Source organism: Herpailurus yagouaroundi, unplaced genomic scaffold (assembly GCF_014898765.1).
Source record: "Herpailurus yagouaroundi ecotype Mexico unplaced genomic scaffold, PumYag 182, whole genome shotgun sequence".
In the NCBI taxonomy this organism is placed as follows: Eukaryota; Metazoa; Chordata; class Mammalia; order Carnivora; family Felidae; genus Herpailurus; species Herpailurus yagouaroundi.
Window position 1 is genome coordinate 7,518,326 of NW_024412413.1, and position 18,232 is coordinate 7,536,557.

The following is an 18,232-nucleotide window of genomic DNA, read 5'->3' on the forward strand; positions in this document are numbered from 1 at the left end:
AAAATAAGGGCAAACAGCAGAAAAAAATCCCTGCTCTTCTAAAGGTGATGTTCTAGGGGCACCTGAGTAGCTCAGCTGGTTAGGTGTCCGCCTTCGGCTCAGGTCATGATCTTGCAGTCTGTGAGTTCGGGCGAAGCATCGGGCTCTGTGCTGACTGCTCGGAGCCCGGACCCTGTTTCGGATCCCGTGTCTCCCTCTCCCTGTCTGCCCCTCCCCCACGTGTGTTCCGTGTCTCTCTCTCTCTCTCTCTCTCTCTCAAAAATAAATAAACATTAAAAAAAAATAAAGATGATGTTCTATTAACCACAAACAAATGAGAAAATGTCAGACATCGAGGATGAGCCGTTAAGACAATCGCAACCAGTGATGGTAGCTAGTTACCAAGTGGCTCCCTTAGCTTGGTCAGGGGAAGAAGGGGCTTTCCCAAGGAGGGGGACTCTCAACTTACGATCTGAACTACGAGAGAATTAGCAGAGGGAGCAGCAGAGGGGTCAACCACTTCCAAGGGCAAGGTGGGAACAAGCGTGGTATGCTCAGGCCAAAGAAGTCCTCAGGGCCACATCATGGGCCCTGTGGCCCAGAGGAGGAATTGGGATTTTATCTTAAATGTTAGATTGAAGTCTCTCACCCCCAGGTTGCCCCATCTGTAGCCAGCGACAGACAGAGTAAGACCCTGCTCTCTCACACAGTCGATGAACCTTCCCAGAGCCCCTCCCTTGTGCCAGGCCCTGACCTGGACACAAAGGCCTGGCATGTGGGCCTCCTAGAGGAAGTGTGGATAAGTCTGGTGGTGGAAGACAGACCCAGGTCATTATGACTTCAACACCTTGGTCAGGTCCACGACAGAAGAAAGCAGAGGGAGCCACAAGTGCCCAGAGAAGGCTACCACCCAGAGCAGGAAGGCTCTTCAGAGGGCTGACAGAAGCTAGTGAGTGAGGAGCTACGGCACAGAACACAGGCCAAGGGCTCCAGCGGGGGCTGGTAAGATGACACCCAGACTAAGAACCGGGGGCTCCAGGCAGTCGGTGGCAAGGCGAGGAGAGGACAGGTCTCAGGAGTAGATGGGTGATAGGTGAAGCCACGGGCACAGCAAATGAAGATGGCCCATTCAAGGAGCCACAGAGAGGGGCGCCTGGGTGGCCCAATCGGTTAAGCGTCTGACTTCAGCTCAGGTCGTGATCTTTCGGTTTGATGGTTCAAGTCCCGCGTCGGGCTCTGTGCTGACAGCTCGGAGCCTGGAGCCTGCTTCGGAGTCTTGTGTTTCCCTCTCTCTGCCCCTCCCCTGCTTGCACTCTCTCTCTCTCAAAAGAAAAAGGCCACAGAGGTATCCCAAAGGCAGAAATATAAAACTAAAACTAAAGACCTCTAAAAGAAAACAAAATTTTCATGATCTCGAGTTAGACCAAAGTTCTTAGATATGACTCCAAAAAAAAAAAAAAGATCCATAAAAGAAAAAACTGATAAATTGACTTTATTTAAAAAAAAACAAAACACTTTCCATAGACACTAGTAAGAGAATAAAAAGACAAGCCTCAGACTGGGAGAAAATATTTGCAAATTATATGTATATGCCAAAAATGTTTTATACAGAATCCATAAAAAACTTTCAAAACTCAATTATATCATTTTGCAATATATACCAATATCTAATCATGTCATACACCTGAAACTAATATAATGTTATAAGTCAATTATATCTCAAAAAAAAGAAAAAAAAACCCCATTATAAGAAAACAAACAAGGGGTTCCTGGCTGGCTCAGTCAGAAGAGCATGTGACTCTTGATCTCAGGGTCATGAGTTTGAGACCATGTTCGGTGTAGAGATCACTTTATTATTTTTTTTCAAATGTTTATTTTTAAGAGAGAAAGAGAGTTGGGGAGGGGCAGAGAGCAAGGGAGACCAAAGTTTCAAAGCAGACTCCTTACTGACAGCAGAGAGCTCAATGTGGGGCTTGAACCCACAAAACATGAGATCATGACCTAAGCCAAAGTCTGACACTTAACAGACTGAGCCACCCAGGGACCCCAAGTGTAGAGATTACTTTTTAAAAAATTATATTAAATTAAAATTTTTTAATTTAAAAATTAAAAAAAAACCCTAGTAAAAATTGGGCAAAATATCTGAATAGGCACTTTACAAAGAAGATACATGAATGGTGAATAAACACATGAAAAGCTGTTCAGCATCATTGGTCATTACAAAAATGCAAACTACAGCCATAATAAACACACCTGCTAAAGCAGCTAACACTTAAAAGATGATAGCAAGTGTTAGTGAAGATGTGGAGGAACCAGTAACTTTCATACACTGCTGGTGGGCATGTAAAATGGTACAACCCCTTTGAAGAATAATTTGGAAGCTTCTTTAGAAGTTAAACACACTCCTACAATGGGATCCAGCCATTCCGTTCCTAAGTATTTACCCATAAGAAAAGGGGATGAATGTCAGGACAAAGACTTGTACACAAATGTTCACAGCCACTTGATGTGTTAGCCCCAGATTGGATTTGTCCGACCCAGATGTCCTTTAAGGGGTAAATGGTGAACAAACTCCAGTACACCACACTACGTAATACTCCACAACAATAAAAAGAAACGAACTTTTTTTGGTGTTAAGTTTTTCGTTATTTTTGAGAGAGACAGAGATAGCATGAGTGGGGAAGGGGCAGGCAGAGAGGTAGAGAGAATCCCAAGCAGGCTCCGCACGCCAGCAGAGACAAATGCGGGGTTCGAACTCACAAAACCACGAGATCATGACCTGAGCCAAAACCAAGGGTCGGACGCTTAACCGACTGAGCCGTCCAGGCGCCCCAAGAAATGAACTTCTGATGCATGCAACAACGTGAATGAACCTCAAACTATTAAAATGGGTGAAAGATCCAAAAAAAGAAACCCACATATTGTTTGAATCCATTTGTAGAAAATTCTACAAAATGCGAACCTAATCATGTAGTGACAGAAAGCAGATTAGTGGTTGCCTGAGACAGGAGAGGAAGAGGGAAAGAGACAGGAGAAAGGGATTAAAAACGGCAACAAGAAAACTCTTGGGGGCGATGGATATGTTCATGATCTTGCTTCTGGTGACTAAAAGGCACAGCCAATATTCAATTGCTTGCTCCACAAACATATATTGACCTACTGTGCGCAAAACCCTGTGTTCTTGGCACTGGAGATGCAGCAGGGACAACACAGTCCCTGCCCTCACCAAGGCTCACGTTCTGGTGGGCAAGACCCACAATAAACCTGATAAACAAACAGAAGCCATGTGGAGAAATATCCTCAGGGAAACAGAACGGGCGACAAGGCAGGAACACTAGGTGGGGGGAAGTGAGAGAAGGGGGCTCTGAGCAGAAGGCAGTTAAACTAAGACTGGAGGGGTCCCTCTTGTCTCTTGTGCGCCCCCGCCCCTCGGAGACTGCCCCTCCCAGTCGCTGCCCTCCAGCCCCTTCCTGCTCCGCATGGCGCAGCCTCAGCTGGGTTGTGCAGCTTTGCCAGAATCCAGGCCTCTCTCTGCAGCTCAGCTCTCTTAGCCATAAAGTGTGGAAACAGGGTTGAGCCCCCCCACAGTCAGTGCCCTGCCCAAGGGGGCCTCTCGCGTTGGCTCAGCCGGATTTGGAGACAGGCAGAGGAGAAATGCCAATGGTAGGAAAACAGGTTTCTCAGGAGCCCAGCTGGCTTCTCCTGATAGACACCCTGGAGGGCCCACCCCTCTGGATTTAGGGTTGCTTTTTGGAGAGAGGGCGTGGGTTGCAACAGGGGGCACCCCTCTCAAGCAGGGCTCGCGGGGTGGCGGGAGGAGGTGAGGCACTGTCCTGGCCTTTGGGAGGACAGGTCTGGCCTCTTGCTTCTGCCAGGGCGGAGGACAGGCCAGGTTGGCCTGAGGCCCAGAGGGGCAGGGCGGGAGGTCATCAGCCACCGGTAGGGGGGCCTGCTTGGCCCTCTCTCTGGACACAATGTCCTGGACTGCTCCACAACTTGGCTGGCCGACAGGGAACAGTAGCTGGCAGAGGGTACGGGCAGCCGGCCGACTGGGGGTGGGGAACAGCCTGGCCTGAGCAAAGGGCTTCTTCATACAACCTGACCTGCCACCTTGGGCAAGGAGAGGACCAGCTTGTCTGTGAGAGAGACACGGGGGCCCAGTGCCCTGTTGAGGACCTCAGCCATCCTTCCCCACCGCGTGCCTTAGTTTCCCCACACCATTCCCAGCTGCCATCACTTGAACTAAGTCCTACCTAAGTACAGAACCCTGCGGAATGCTGGCCCTGCCCCTTCCTGCCGTGACCTCAGGCAGTTACCACCTCTCTGAGACTCAGATTTTCACCTGAAAAAATGGCACTTACTTCTTTGGGCTGGAACGCAGGGAGAGCATTTAGGATGGTGACCCTCATGCCTCACAGAGAAGCACTTGATGGAATAGTTGGCTACAATTACATTAATAAGCTACAATAACAACCTTTATGTATTGAGGGCTTCCTGTGTGCCAGGAACTTTACCTACATTTCCCCCGAACCCTGCAGCAACCCTGAAGGCAGGTTTTATCACCCTCATTTTAGTTTTTTATTTTTTAATGCTTATCTATTTTTGAGAGAGAAAGAGCGCGAGCCCGGGAGGAGGAGAGAGAGAGACACACACACACAGAATCCGAAGCAGGCTCCAGGCTCTGAGCTGTCAACACAGAGCCCAACGCGGGGCTCGAACTCACGAACTTCTAGATCATGACCTAAGCTGAAGTTGGGAGCTTAACTGACTGAGCCACCCAGGCGGCCCTATCACCCTCATTTTATATGTGAGAAAACTGAGCTTTAAGAAGCAAAGGAACACAAGCTGATATTAGGAGTAAGTAGCTCCCCACCCCTGTGGGAAAAAGGGTAAGAGTCCAATGAGTAAACCCATGGGAAATCCCTCAGGCCAAGCTGAAGCAGGGAGGGCCTGAGGGGGTTCTAGGAACTCAGCAGCTGAACCCAGAGACCATGCTCACTTTGGCAGAGTCCAAACTACGTCCAGATATATGAGCCAAGATGCCCAGCAAAGGACAGTTGTGGGGAGGGATGTATTCATTCATTTAGCAAATATTGATAGAGGGAAATACAGTCTGGACCGACTGCCAGACTTTGGACTCAGATAACATAACCTGTGAGGTGTGTGTCCTATAGGTATGGTGACTCCCAGTTTTCCCAATGAAAGTGCTGTGTCCCAGGAAACCCCTCTGTTCAGGGCAAACCAGGACAGTTGGGTCACCCTACCTGGAAGAGTTTACTCCACCTCCTGGTTTCCTCAACTGTAAAAGGACACCAATTCTCACCTGCTGGAAGGTAAAATGAGCATAATGACGTGGACCCACAGTCCAGGCGGGAGGCGAAGGAGGGAAGTGTGATCATCTCCGTTTTGCAGATGAAGGGACTGAGGCTCCCACTGAATCTGAGCAGCACACAGGAGGCCTGGGCAGATACTTCTCTTGTCCCAAAGTCTGACCTTAGAAGGTACCAGAAAAGGCCCCCTGAGCTGCACCGCCCTCCAGGACCAGTCCTGCCTGCAGCTGTGGGCCAGGCCAGAGGGCAGGCATGGACCATGTGTTCCCCGGACAAATGCCAAGGTCCACAGGGAGCTGACTGGCCCAGTGGGGCACTGCCTAGAAGCCCAAGGCTAGGTTCAGGTCCTGCACTGAACCAGGTCTTGGGGATTAGGGGAGGACTGGGACAGTTTACAGTTACTTTGCTAAGTACTCAGCAGGTGCTGACATGCCTCCATCCTCCCCTACAACACTAGAAGGAGGGCCCATGAGCAGCCCCAGTTTACAGGTGGGATTACTGAGGCTCTAAGATGTGAAGTCTACCCAAGGTCACCCAGAGGGTAGGGGGAGGAACCAGTCACCATTAGGTACCATTGCCTGACTTTAGAATTCAAGATACATTGTGGCCCAGGCACAGTGGAGTGGGGGGAGCAGCTGTGGAAGACTCCAAGGGCAGGGCACCTCCAGGGCCCCTAAAGCCCTGGCCAGGGAGAGAACCTTACAGAGGAGGAGGTCACCGCCTCCCACACAGTCTGGACTCCCCCGTAAGCCCAAGGATCCTAGCCAGCTCGGTCACCCCCATCCCCGCAGGCACCCACTCCGCTGGGCCCCGCCAGACAGCGGCCTCAGTTTACCCTTGGACCTTGAGCAGAAGGGAAGGTTGCGGGGCCACGCAGGACCGCACCCAGGGAGGGACCGGGGCCTCTGGTTTCTTGGCCCCCAACCCCAGCGGAGGCGGGAGGGGGAGGGGAGAGGGTTACGTAACGGGCGGCGCGGGGGGCGGGGCGGGGAAGGGCAGCCAATGGGGGTGGCCCCTCCTAGGAATAGCCTGGCTGTTCCGTCCTCAGTCACCAGAACAGCCCCCTCCGCGCCCGTCCAGCCCGCGCGTGCTGCGCGTGGGGGCGGGGGACGAGCGGACACCTGGGGAGAGCGTGGCTGGGAGCCGGCGGCGCGTGCGCAGGGGCCGAGGCTGCTCCCCGGCGGGCGAGCCTCCCAGCCCAGAGGTCCCCGCTGGCTCCCCGGGACCGGCGTTCGGCGCCCCGAGCCTCCTTCCCAAGTCCCGGCTCCCGCAGCCCTTCTGCGCTCCCGCGGGTCAGGTGACGTCACACCTCGCGGCCCGGAGCCCCCGCCCTCCTCCTCCAAGGTCACCCGGGACCCACGGGACCTCCGGGCCCGCGCCGCCCCTTCCCCGCCGAGCGCGTCTGCCTCCCCCGCTCCCCGGCGGCGGTTCCCGCCTCCCTCCGCTCGCACTTACTTCATCCGGCCTGGCCTCGCTGTTATTTATATCCGCGTCTGGCTCCCCAGCAGACGGCTGTGACGGGAGGCGACAGCGGGGCCGGCCTGGGGGCCCGCACGCCTGCCGTGTGCAGCAAATGCCGGCGGGCCAGGGGTCCGCCTTTGGCCAGCAGACGGAGGGAGCCCCTTGCCAAAGCCCCTAGCCTAGCCTGCTCGCCTCCGCCTGGGAAAAGGAGGAAAGGCTGCGGGCAGCTGTGGGCAGCTACGGCCCCTCCGGGATGGCACTGGCTGTCCCTCCCTGCCCCAGGTCAGGGCGTCATCTCGGACTTCCATGCTGCATCCAGGAGGCTCCTAAAACAGGATCGTGGTCACTGGGCGGCTGCTTAACAATGCTGCTTCTGGGATTCCACACCAGTCCCCTCTGAGTGGGCCTTCTGGTGACGAGGCCTGGGAATCAGCATTTGAAACGGGCTCGCTAGGAGAATCTTGGGCTTCTTAAGGCTTGCTTTTCGGGGAGGGAGCGAGCAAACAGCAGGAGGGTGGCAAGTTGGGACTGCCCTGCTTTGATTTGATGAGCAGGATGCAAAGATAGGGCAGAGCAAGTGAGGGGCCTACTCTGGGGGGAGGTTAGACTAGGGTCTGTGGCCAGATACTGTCTGAATTGTGGCCCCCACACACCGGTAAAGCCCTTTAATGCCTACTAAGGGGTACAGTAGTTTCCACCATTCTCCAGCAACCTTGCAAAGTGGGCCTCGTCCCCACTTGACAAGGCTCAGAGAGGGGATGTGACTTGGATAAGGTCCATGGCAAGAAATGAGCAGGGTCAGGACCAGTTGAATTCCTTCATCCAAGCACTAGCTAGGCACTGGCACAGAAAGGGGAATACGATACAGCTCCTGCCCTATAAGAGCTGTCCCTCCAGAAGAGAGGTGGGCAGCAACCACAGCAATCAATCAAGATCACAGTCGTGGTCTGATGAGCACTGACAGCTCAGAGCTGAACTGTGAAGGATGAATAGGAGTTTCCCAGGAAGATACACGAGGGGGCATTCCAGGCAGCAAGAACAGCTTGTTCAACGGCTAGAGGCCCGAAATAGCAATCGCTGTAGGAATCTATGAGCGGTTTGAGGCTGAGGCTTAGAGCACATCAGGTACGAAGCTGATGAGGCTGGATGTGCGGGAAAAGCCTTGACCAGGCAAGGAGGCCTGACTGTCCTGAGTGCAGGGGGCCAGGAAGTCCGTAGAGGAGGGATGGGAGGGAGGCCCACCGAATGGTGGGAACAGAGGTGGCGAGGTCTCCTTTCCAGACCCTCCCTGTATCCTCGCGGCAGCCCTTCTGTCCCCCAGCCCTCACACTCTGGCTTCACCTTAGCTCTCTGTCAGCAGCTCAAGCTGGGGACTGCCAGGGGATACTGGACCCTATCCTACCTGGGCATGGTAACGCTGGCTGTGAGGACTAGAGGAGGTGATTCTGTCTCCCTGGATCTCAGTTTCCTCATCTATAAAATGGGGCCAGCATGAATCCCTGCCAGTCTCTCCTCAGGGTCAGAGTGAGATGCAGAGGCAAAGGATGGTCAGGAAGAGGGTGTTTATTTTGAGCAGTGTCAAGCACAATGCTAAGCATTTGCTCATTTGGTGCCTCCGCCTGCCCTCCATCCAGGTGAGACTTCTCCCCAAATGCTCCCTCATCCCTTGCCCACCGGACTTCAAGAACCACTACCTGAGAGCTAGCACTGCTGGCCTCAAGTTCTGGAGCTGCCAAATCTCTTAAAGTTGGAGCCTCAGTTTTCTTAGGTGCAAAATGGAATGCTCCCAAATGTTGGGCGAGGAGGGACCCCTGGCAGCCCCTCTTGCCCAAGACAACCCAGGCTGGCTCTCCCCAAACACAAAGAGCAGAAAGGGCAATTTGGGACCCCCTCTGCCCTCCTCTCTGCCACCCCAGGCCCTGCCAAGGACATCCTGTGCCCTGGTGATGTCACCAGGCCCTGGGAGCCTGGGCTGGCTGGAGCTAACAGCACTCAGGATTTATTTTTAAACTCTCAGCAAGGTCAGCTCCCTGTCCCCTCCCCATCCCACCCCACCTTACCCCACCTAGCTGTCTCCCATATCCCAGCTGAGCCCCCAGGCCACTCCTTGAAGGGTTTCTCCACACACTCTGTTTCTGCACCCACTGGGCTTCTGAGGGGATGTGGGGAGCCAGGTCATCTGCCAAGTGTCTCTGATCGCCAAATTCAGACCTGCTGAGGTAAACAGATGGGCCACTGAAGGTGGACCCCAGCCTCCTTTACCTCCTGAAGCCCAAAGGGGGCAAGAGACTTGCCCGGGGTGCCACGGCTGGAGCTGGGAGTCATCAGATGGGCTCCGTAGACACCTGGAACCCCTGGCTGGATCATACAGCTGCCACCAGAGCTTGATTTAAATTCATTGTTTAGGGGCGCCCGGGTGGCTCAGTTGAGTGGCCAACTTTGGCTCAGGTCATGATCTCACGGTTCACGAGTTCGAGCTCTGCGTCAGGTTCTGTGCTGGTGGCTCGGAGCTATCATTTTTTAAAAACGATGCCATGTAGCTCAGACAAGCTGCAGGAATAGACTGAGTGCTGGGGTAGCTCCTGGCACCATGGCACTCACCAACACCCCAAGCAGGATGTGTGTCCATCACGCATTTACCCTCTCAAGTGACTTTAATGTGATTTTTTTTTTAATTTTTTTTTTAACGTTTATTTATTTTTTTGGGACAGAGAGAGACAGAGCATGAACGGGGGAGGGGCAGAGAGAGAGGGAGACACAGAATCAGAAACAGGCTCCAGGCTCTGAGCCATCAGCCCAGAGCCCGACGCGGGGCTCGAACTCCCGGACCGCAAGATCGTGACCTGGCTGAAGTCGGACGCTTAACCGACTGCGCCACCCAGGCGCCCCAATGTGATTTTTTTTTTAAACATTTATTTATTTTTGAGACAGAGAGACAGAGCATGAACGGGGGAGGGTCAGAGAGAGAGGGAGACACAGAATCTGAAACAGGCTCCAGGCTCTGAGCTGTCAGCAGAGAGCCTGACGCGGGGCTCGAACTCACGGACCATGAGATCATGACCTGAGCTGAAGTCGGCCGCTTAACCGACTGAGCCACCCAGGTGCCCCTTTAGTGTGTTTTTTTATGTTTATTTATTTGAGAGAGAGAGACAGAGCACAAGTGGGGGAGGGGCAGAGAGAGAGAGGGAGACACAAAATCCAAAGCAGGCTCCGGGCTCCGAGTGGTCAGCACAGAGTCTTATGCGGGGCTCAAACTCACAAATGGCGAGATCATGACCTAAGCTGAAGTCGGACACTTAACTGACTGAGCCACCAAGGCACCCCTCGAGTGACTTTAGACTAAGGATCTGTCAGGACCCTGAGCTTAGAAATTTATGCTGATGAACCATCCTTTTTATCAGTTCCATATGTTGGCCTTCTGGGTAAGATTGTGGTTGAAAATGAGATTCTACTGGAAAAATCCATTTGACAATGGCAGCTTTGACGACTCTATCCTCACAGCTACCCTGGGAGGCTGGGCAAGGTCGGAGGCCTCCTTTAGCAAAGGGGAAAACCAAGCTGGAAGGGGAAAAGTGACTTGTGCAGTGGCTGGAATCCAGGGAGCTTCTGTCCTCTAGCTCACATGAGGTGAGGCGAGCCTACTTTGCCCAACAAAGCCCAGCCTAGAGTCAGTGGTCTAAGACACCCCTGCAGCCCACAGTGACTAGCCAGGACAGGCCCATAGAATATCCATTTCTTGGCTGTTCACTTCAGTGCAACACAGACTCTGGACCCAAGGAGTCTCAGTTTGAAACCTGCTTATGGTATTTCTTAGCTGTGTGATCTTGGGCAAGTCACTTCACCTCTCTGTGCCTTATTTCCTCCCCTGAAAAATGTGGATAATAATATGATGCAATTCTAGTTGTGTGAAATATTGCTTTGAGAGACTGCCTGAAAAGCACTGGGCACAAGGCTGGATGCTTAGTGAGTACTCAACTGACAGCAGATATTATTATTATTATTATTATTATTATCATCATTATTATTATTCCTAAGCAAATGGTCACTGAATCTTCACCTCGAAGCTGGGCCTGAAAGGTTGGACTCTTCAGACAGCGTCTGGGCAGGGCCACCAGGAGCTGGGGGACAGCTAGCTCAGCTGGTCTGGGAGGAAGAATTGTAGAGAAAACCTTCTGGCTGGACCTGGGTGGGTGTGTGGAGGGAGGCCAGAATCAGCTCAGGAACCCCCAAAACCTCAGCAGCCCCTTTGTCTTCTGTCATCACTACCACCACCACCACCCTCATCTCCCCAGGGGGTCACTGGAGTGAAAAGTAGTAAGAGCCAGGTGGCCAGGCAGATGGCTTGTCACCAGTCCTCAGCCAAGAAAGAGAGCCCGTGCCCCCCCTTCCCATACGCACACCCCAGTGTGCCGGCAGAAAGTCTGCCAGGGCTGGGCTCCAATGCCTTTTACCGTGGGATCTTAGCCAAGTCACTTCATTTCTCTGAACCTCAATTTTCTCCTCTGTGAAATGGGCATAAAGATACCCTCCAGGGCTGCTGTGAAGATGTAATGGATAGGTGAATAAAGTATCTGGTGGCCTACTTCGGCACAGTACGTGCTTAATCATTGTATCTCTTGAGAAGGGAAAGAGCCAGGCTGACTCTCTGGGTCTGGGCAGGCTAGGGGCAGGCCTCTCCAACTTCACCCCGGGCTCCTCACCCACGGGAAGTCTACAGCCTCCTTGACTGCGCTGACAGGATTGAGAGTGGGGACCGGGGGTGGGGGGGTCTGAATGCAAATGCATGCAAATCAGGCAGCATAGGTGCTCTTGGGGAACAATGGAGAGAGAAGGTTCAGTTACCAGGTGCTTGGGGGCTGGAACAGAAGCGGGTGCCCTGGTACTGACTGAGCAGGTGCTCCAGGCCCTGAGGGCCCCTCTTGGCAGGGAGATGATAGCCCCTGGTTCCCTGGAATCCCTGATCCTCCTCTGCCAAGGTGAGAGGCAGCCCATCATCACCCAGGGGCTCCTAGGTGTGGACACACACAGACATACACTCACTCGCTTAAACACACGCATAGACAAACACATACATCTGGGGACTCTGACGCTCGTGCTCTCTCTCTCTCTCTCTCTCTCTCTCTCATACACACACACCCACTCTTCAGGTCACAGGGCTCATGGCAGGGGAGGCCCTAGAGACTTTCCCTGTTTGATGCAGCAGGAGGGTGAGGCCCCAGGGGCGGCTGGTTTCCTGTCCACCTGCCTTTTCCCCAGATGCACACACCACCCACTCACGCATCATTGGGGAGGCCCCCTCAGAAAGCCCCTCAGCCTCATTGTGTTAGAGCAGCCCACCTCGGCTCCCTGCCACAGGGTTTCAGTCCTGGGTCCCATCTTGTCCCTGCTGACAGATGAGGAAGCTGGGGGCAGCCAGCCCTCCCTCTCTTCCTCCCAGCCTTCTGTGGACACCCCTGGACCACATCCGACAGTAGCCAGCCACTGGAGGACGGGCAGGGCGGGGGCCGAGTCAGCTGGTGCCCGACAGCACCGCCTGGCACGCCTGGCACAGGAGGCCCAGAGGCTTTGCTGAGAGAATAAATCTGGAGGCTGGACCCCAGGTCACAGCCCGGAGATGTGTCTGCAGCGCCACCTGGTGGTGACACCACACTCCAGCCGACACCCGGCCCTGCTGGGCCAGCCCTGTTCCTGTCCCCTATCCCCTGTAGGTTTGGCAGACGTTCAGTGAGCAGCTGCCGTGTGCCAAGGACTGGGCAGGCCAGGCACGAGAATGAGACCAGGCCCAGAAGATCTGGGGGACGGCACTCCAACACACAGGACAGCAAGTGCACTATCTCTGAGATGGGAAGGAGCTGGGCATGACCCAGGAGGAGCCCAAGGGCAAAGTGGCTGGAGCCTGGTGCTGGAGCTGGAGGGGGAGGAAAGAAAGAGTCACAGGCAGGTGTCACAGAGACCTTCAGGCTGTGGTGAGGAGTTGGGATTTGTTTCTGAGTGTGATGGGAGCCATGGGATATGGTGGATAGTTGAAAGGTGCCATGAGAGGGACAAACTGGGCAGTGAAAAAAGAGGAAGTTGGGGGGAGGGAGTGCTGCCACCATCCAGGTAGGACACAGAAGCAGCTCAGACACCAGGGGTGGCAGTGGGGATAGTACGGAGCCACTGGATTCTAGAGCTGATAGGACTTGTGGATGGATTGAATGGGGCTGTGAGATAAAGCAGGGAATTAGGTTTTGGTCTAAGCACCTGGGGAACAGTGGGCCCTTTACTTTGAAGGGAAGACATAGGAGGAGCAGGTTTGGGGGAGACCAGGAGCCTCTGGGCAGGCTAAGGGGAAATGTCTGTGAGACGACCACATGGAGGTGCCAGATTAGTGTGTGGAGCTTAGGGGAGAGGATGTGGGTGGAGGTACACAGGGCAGGTTGCTGGGGTATAGATGATCTGTATGGCTGCTTGCTCTGTGTTACTCTATTCTAAGGATTTCATGTCTAGTTTTTTAAGTTTATTTATTTTGAGAGAGGGAAGGAGTGCATGTGTGCACATTAGCAGGGAAGGGGCAGAGAGGGAGCGAGGGAGACAGAGAGAGAGAGAGAGAGAGAGAGAATCCCAAGCAATCTCTGTGCTGTCAGAGCCCGACTTGGGGCTTGAACTCACAAATCTGTGAGATGATGACCTGAGCTGAAATCAAGAGTCAGACACTTAAGCTACGGAAGTAACCAGGCTCTTCAGATTTCATGTGTTTTAATTAATTGGAGCCTCACCTCAAGTCTGAGGGCAGGACTGGGTCTGACTGGAGGCCTGCCGAAGAAGGTGTGGAATCATGCAGGAGGGGCAGCTTGTCCCCAGGGGTGTTGGTGAAGACTTCCTGGTGGAGGTGACTGCTGACTGGGACCTGGAGGGATGAGTAGGAATTTGTGAGGCAGAGAAAAGGCAGAAGGGAAGGCTGGGCTTGCCCAAGTATGGACAAAGGCCTGGTGATGCTATATTGCAGAATCTGAACATCAGTGCTGAGACCCACAGTTCCAGTATCCTTGGGCACATGGAGAAACTGACACCCAGAGCAAGGAGGGCCTCAGTGAGTAACTGGTAGGCTGGGAACTGGCTCCTGGCCCAGGACTCCAGTCCCAGCTTTGGGTGCTTCCACTTGCTCTGGTCACACCCCTGAGGCTTGCACTTGGGGCCTCAGCAAAGTTCTAGGATAGGATTTCAAGGTGATTTGAGTTCAGTCCAGCAGCTTCTCAGAGTAACAGGCTTGGGGGTATAGCCTAGCCTGCCACAGATGTGGTTAAAGCAGTTGTGGACTCAGACTCAGGAGGACAGCCATGGTCTTTAGCCCTGAGTGGCCTGGCCCTGCTGATTTCCAGCCTTATCTCCTGCCTCTACCTACCTGTCTCTGCCCTCCAGACAGCTTTTCTAATGGTGGACTAGCCTACGTTGGCAAGTCTATGGGGAAGTGATTTGTGTGTGAGGTGGGGGTAAGGGTGGAGTGAGGCATCTATCATATTCTGGGTCCCAAATGTGTTGGGATGGGACACTGTCCTATGTCCCATCCCTTGCCATTTACAAGGGGCTTCTATCCAGCACCTCATAGGATCCTCATGGCAACCCTGATAGGTGAGCAGGACAGGGGATTCTGATCCCATGGCACTGATGAAGAAGGGGCTCAGAGAGGGATGTGGCTTGCAGGAGGGCACACAGCAAGCTGGAGATGGACCTGGGATGAGGCTGGTTCCATGTGAGCCCAGGTTTTTGTGACCACCTTGTGGTTGGGTACGAGTAGGGACAGCCAGTGCCCTCCTGAGTGAAGGGTCACCAGCTTCGATGTGATCTCAGGGAGATAGGAAACATGGAGATGCAAGATCCCTTAGCCCAAATCTCATTTTGTTCTGGGGCCTTGGGTAGCTCCTCTCTCTCTCTCTCTGGGTCCCTCGCCCATCCATTCAAGGAGGGCCTGGATAGGATAACTTCTAAGGTCCTTGTGGTCCAGAGCCTCTGGCCCTGGCACCGAGGAGGAGAGGACATACTGTAAGGGAAGGAGAAGGAAATACATTGGTCTGGGGCGGGGCGGGGGGTGAGGACCAAGGAAGAGGTTGGGAGGAGGGTGGGGAGGAGAAGCAGAATCGCCTCAGGGAAGTCACTTCCCCTCTCCAAACTGGTTTCCACATTTGTCCAATGGGGGACACTGTGAAGGTCCTGGCCCAGCGTGTGGGACAAACATTAGTCTTTCCTCCCCCTCACCAGTAGCTGGGCCTGGCCTCCCTACTGCTGGCCAGGATGGCTTGGACAGTCCATGGGAAGATGTCAGACCAGGCCTTGGTCTGGCTGCTTTGGCTGACTGACTTCCGCCGGCCCGAGGGAGGTGCACCTTGGCCAGGAGATGGCTGGGACGGAGGAAGAGCTTGGACTCAGGAACCACCTGGTCTGGGTTAGAATCTCGCTCTGATACTTAGTAGCTATGAGATCTTGCGCAAGTCACATAGGACTTGGCTGAGCCTCAGTGCGTCCTCCTCTGTAAAACGATGCACATCCTGGGTGGTGTGAGGCTGAGATGACAGGAGAGCATGAGGGATGGTGTCCCTGGCTTAGGCTCAGAGAACTGGGTGAGATTCCTCCTTCCTCTGCTTTCTCTGCAGCCCACATGGCACCAGCTAGAGTCAGCCTGGAACCCAGGCCAAAAAGAATGCCCCCTACCCAGCTTGGAGATACTTGCAGCCTCAGAGCCGGTGGCTCACGATAAGAGGCCCTTGCTCCACCATGTCCGGGCATCAGTCTGTGAGGCTGGGAGGGTTTGCTGAAGTAAGAAGCTGATGAGAGCACAGGAAGGGCTGGCTGGGGGCCAGGGGCTGGGGGCACCCACCTTCTAACCTGTTTCTGACTTCCTTTGCTGTTCACCCCTACCTCTGGCTGGCAGCTTTCCCGGATTAGCAGCTGATGTCAGGAGCTGCCAGCAGGGCTGGCCTGGCATAGCCTTGGGAGATGTACCAGGGCTGTCTGGTAGTTGGGTACAGTTAAGGAAGGGGGTGTGTGTCCAGCTTTGGAAGTTTGTCCTCCGGTGAGGTGGGAGGGAGAAATGCATGGTGTTAGGCACTCACACATTCTCTGTGTAGCACATTCACCTTGTGCAGACAGAGAAATCACCTGGGGAGGTGGAATAACTCACCCCAGGCCACACAGCTGGTCTGAGCCTGGCTGCATCCCACACTGACCAGCTGCTAGGCCTGGTCCGTGTCGCACCTTCTATACCATTGCTACAGTGGCGTCAGCACTTCCCAGGTGCCTGTGAAGCTGGTGTCCCACTCTACAGATAAAAAAAAAACCAGAAGCCCAGTGCTTGTCAGCCTGTCAGCATGCAGAGCCCACTTTGGATCCTCTGCCCCCCCCCCCCCTGCCTCTCCCCCCCCTGTGGGCGCTGAAAAAAGACAAAAAAAAAGAAACCGAAAAAGAAAGAAGGCAAACAAAACAAAACAACAGAAGCCCAGACAGGGGCAGTGACTTGCCCAAGATCACACCCTGAATTGGTGGTGGAGGCAAGGTTTGAGCCCAGGACTAACTCCAAAGCCTGTGTTCTTACCTGCCACATGCTCAGCAGAGATCTTGTAGCTTTGCCATATTTTGAGCCCGAATCCCCTATACTCCCAAGGCTGCACAAACCTCTGCTTTGGGTGGGAGCATCCCTATGAGAGCACAGAGTAGTGGGTTAGGGCAGGTCACCTTCAGGGAGAAACAGATTTCAGGGAACTACCCTATAGGCCCGGTTTAGTCACATGTTTACTCGTTGACCAATGAACTGTGTCCAGGGCTGGGTCAGTAACCATGTAGCAGCCCCCTGAAGACCCCAAGGTGGCTCAGGCGGTGGGGAAAGGCCAACACAATGCCTTTGCCTGAGGATTCTGCCGCTGGACCCGAGCTTCGGTTTAAGTTACATCTGCTTTCCCAGGCTTCTTGGTGTCCCATTCCCAACCTCAATGACAAGAGGGTGGGAGCGTCAAGGTTCCACTCACCTTGGGTCTTCTCCTAACTGGTCTCTTTGTGCCTCACCCCTCTAGACAGCAGGATGGCCGTGTCTGCCCAGGAAACAGGCATACAGACAGAGGTCAGAAACCACCCACAGGACTCAGCTGTGCCCAACTTGTGAGTCTTAAGGGCAAGTCACATCCATTCACCCTTCTGGTCTCAGCTTAAATGCTGCCTGCAGACAGGTCTTCCCTGACCCCTTCCAGTAGGACTGGTTTCTCTCATAGTTCCCCAGTCTTTACAGCCACATCACTTAGTACAATCCATCATTCCCTATTTTCGTCTGTGGAATGTTTGTCTTTCCTAACAGACTGTGAGGGCAGGAGGGGAGCTGACACAGAATAGACACTTAATAGATATTTGTTGGATGAAGTTTCTCTAAATTTTGGTTTCCCCTTCTGTACAATGGGGTGAACATTCCTCCCACCCCCAGTGAAGTTCAGACAAGATAGTATCTCAGAACACCAAGCCCTGGCTGAGGCTATAGAAGTGGGGCACCTGGGTGGCTCAGTTGGTTGAGTGTCCAACTTCAGCTCAGGTCATGATCTCACAGTTCATGAGTTCGAGCCCCATGTTGAGCTCTGTGCTGATAGCTCAGAGCCTGGAGCCTGCTTTGGATTCTGTGTCTCCCTCTCTCTCTGCCCTTCCCCTGGCTCACACTCTGTCTCTCTCAAAAATAAACATTTAAAAAAATGTTTAAAAGAAGATACTAGAAGATACTCAAGATATTGGGAGCTGGCATGAGCAGGAGGCTGGGCTGTAAGGCCTTTGTAAGCTGTGCGGAGGCAGGAAGACCCACGGGTGCAGTTGGTTAAAAGACAGGATATATGGTACTGCCCTGACCCCAGGGCCAACAACAGTCTGCCTCCCTTTACTGTTCAGGGAATTTGAACTTGAAAATTTGAAACCCACTCTGGGTTTGAATTTCAGCTCCACTGCTATTATTTGGGGCATATCACTTTGCTTTTCTATTTGTAAAATGGCCATTTTTAAAAGTCCACCTTGCCGTCTCCAAACTCTAAATGCAAACTTTTCCCCCTCAGAAACAAAATTAGGGCTGGTTCCTGGTCCCTCAAGACACAGCGACCCTCAGCACTTCTACCATGCAGCATGGGGAGGCAGAAGGCAGAACAGTCTTGGTTTTAAACAGGCAGCTGCAGGCCTCCTGGGGGAAGCAGGCGCCACCAGCTCTGCGCACAGAGGGGGTCGAGGGAGAAGGGCAAGGACAGGGCGGAGATGCAGGAGGAGGATGGGAAGTTGCAGCAGGCTCTGAGTTGGATGGTGCACCCTATTCTGCCCCCGCCCCCGATGAAGGCCCCCAGGGACCCCAGGCCAGCCCTGAGCAGGGGATGTGGACCTGGGGACACCAATGCTGAGCAAATCAGTGGTGACAACAAGGGTCCCAAGTGGCTGCACCCTTGTGTTTACTTTTTCTTTCTTTTCTAAGTATA

General features: G+C 53.7%; 1 long non-coding RNA gene across 1 annotated transcript; it reads right to left on the bottom strand.

Moving 5' to 3' along the window:
- Positions 1 to 13,491: 13,491 nt before the first annotated feature.
- On the bottom strand, positions 13,492 to 17,319 carry LOC121040276 (uncharacterized). The gene is made up of 2 exons (XR_005795220.1): positions 16,339 to 17,319; positions 13,492 to 13,659 (listed from the first exon to the last, which is right to left on the bottom strand). It is a non-coding gene; the product is annotated as an uncharacterized LOC121040276 (long non-coding RNA).
- Positions 17,320 to 18,232: the final 913 nt, after the last annotated feature.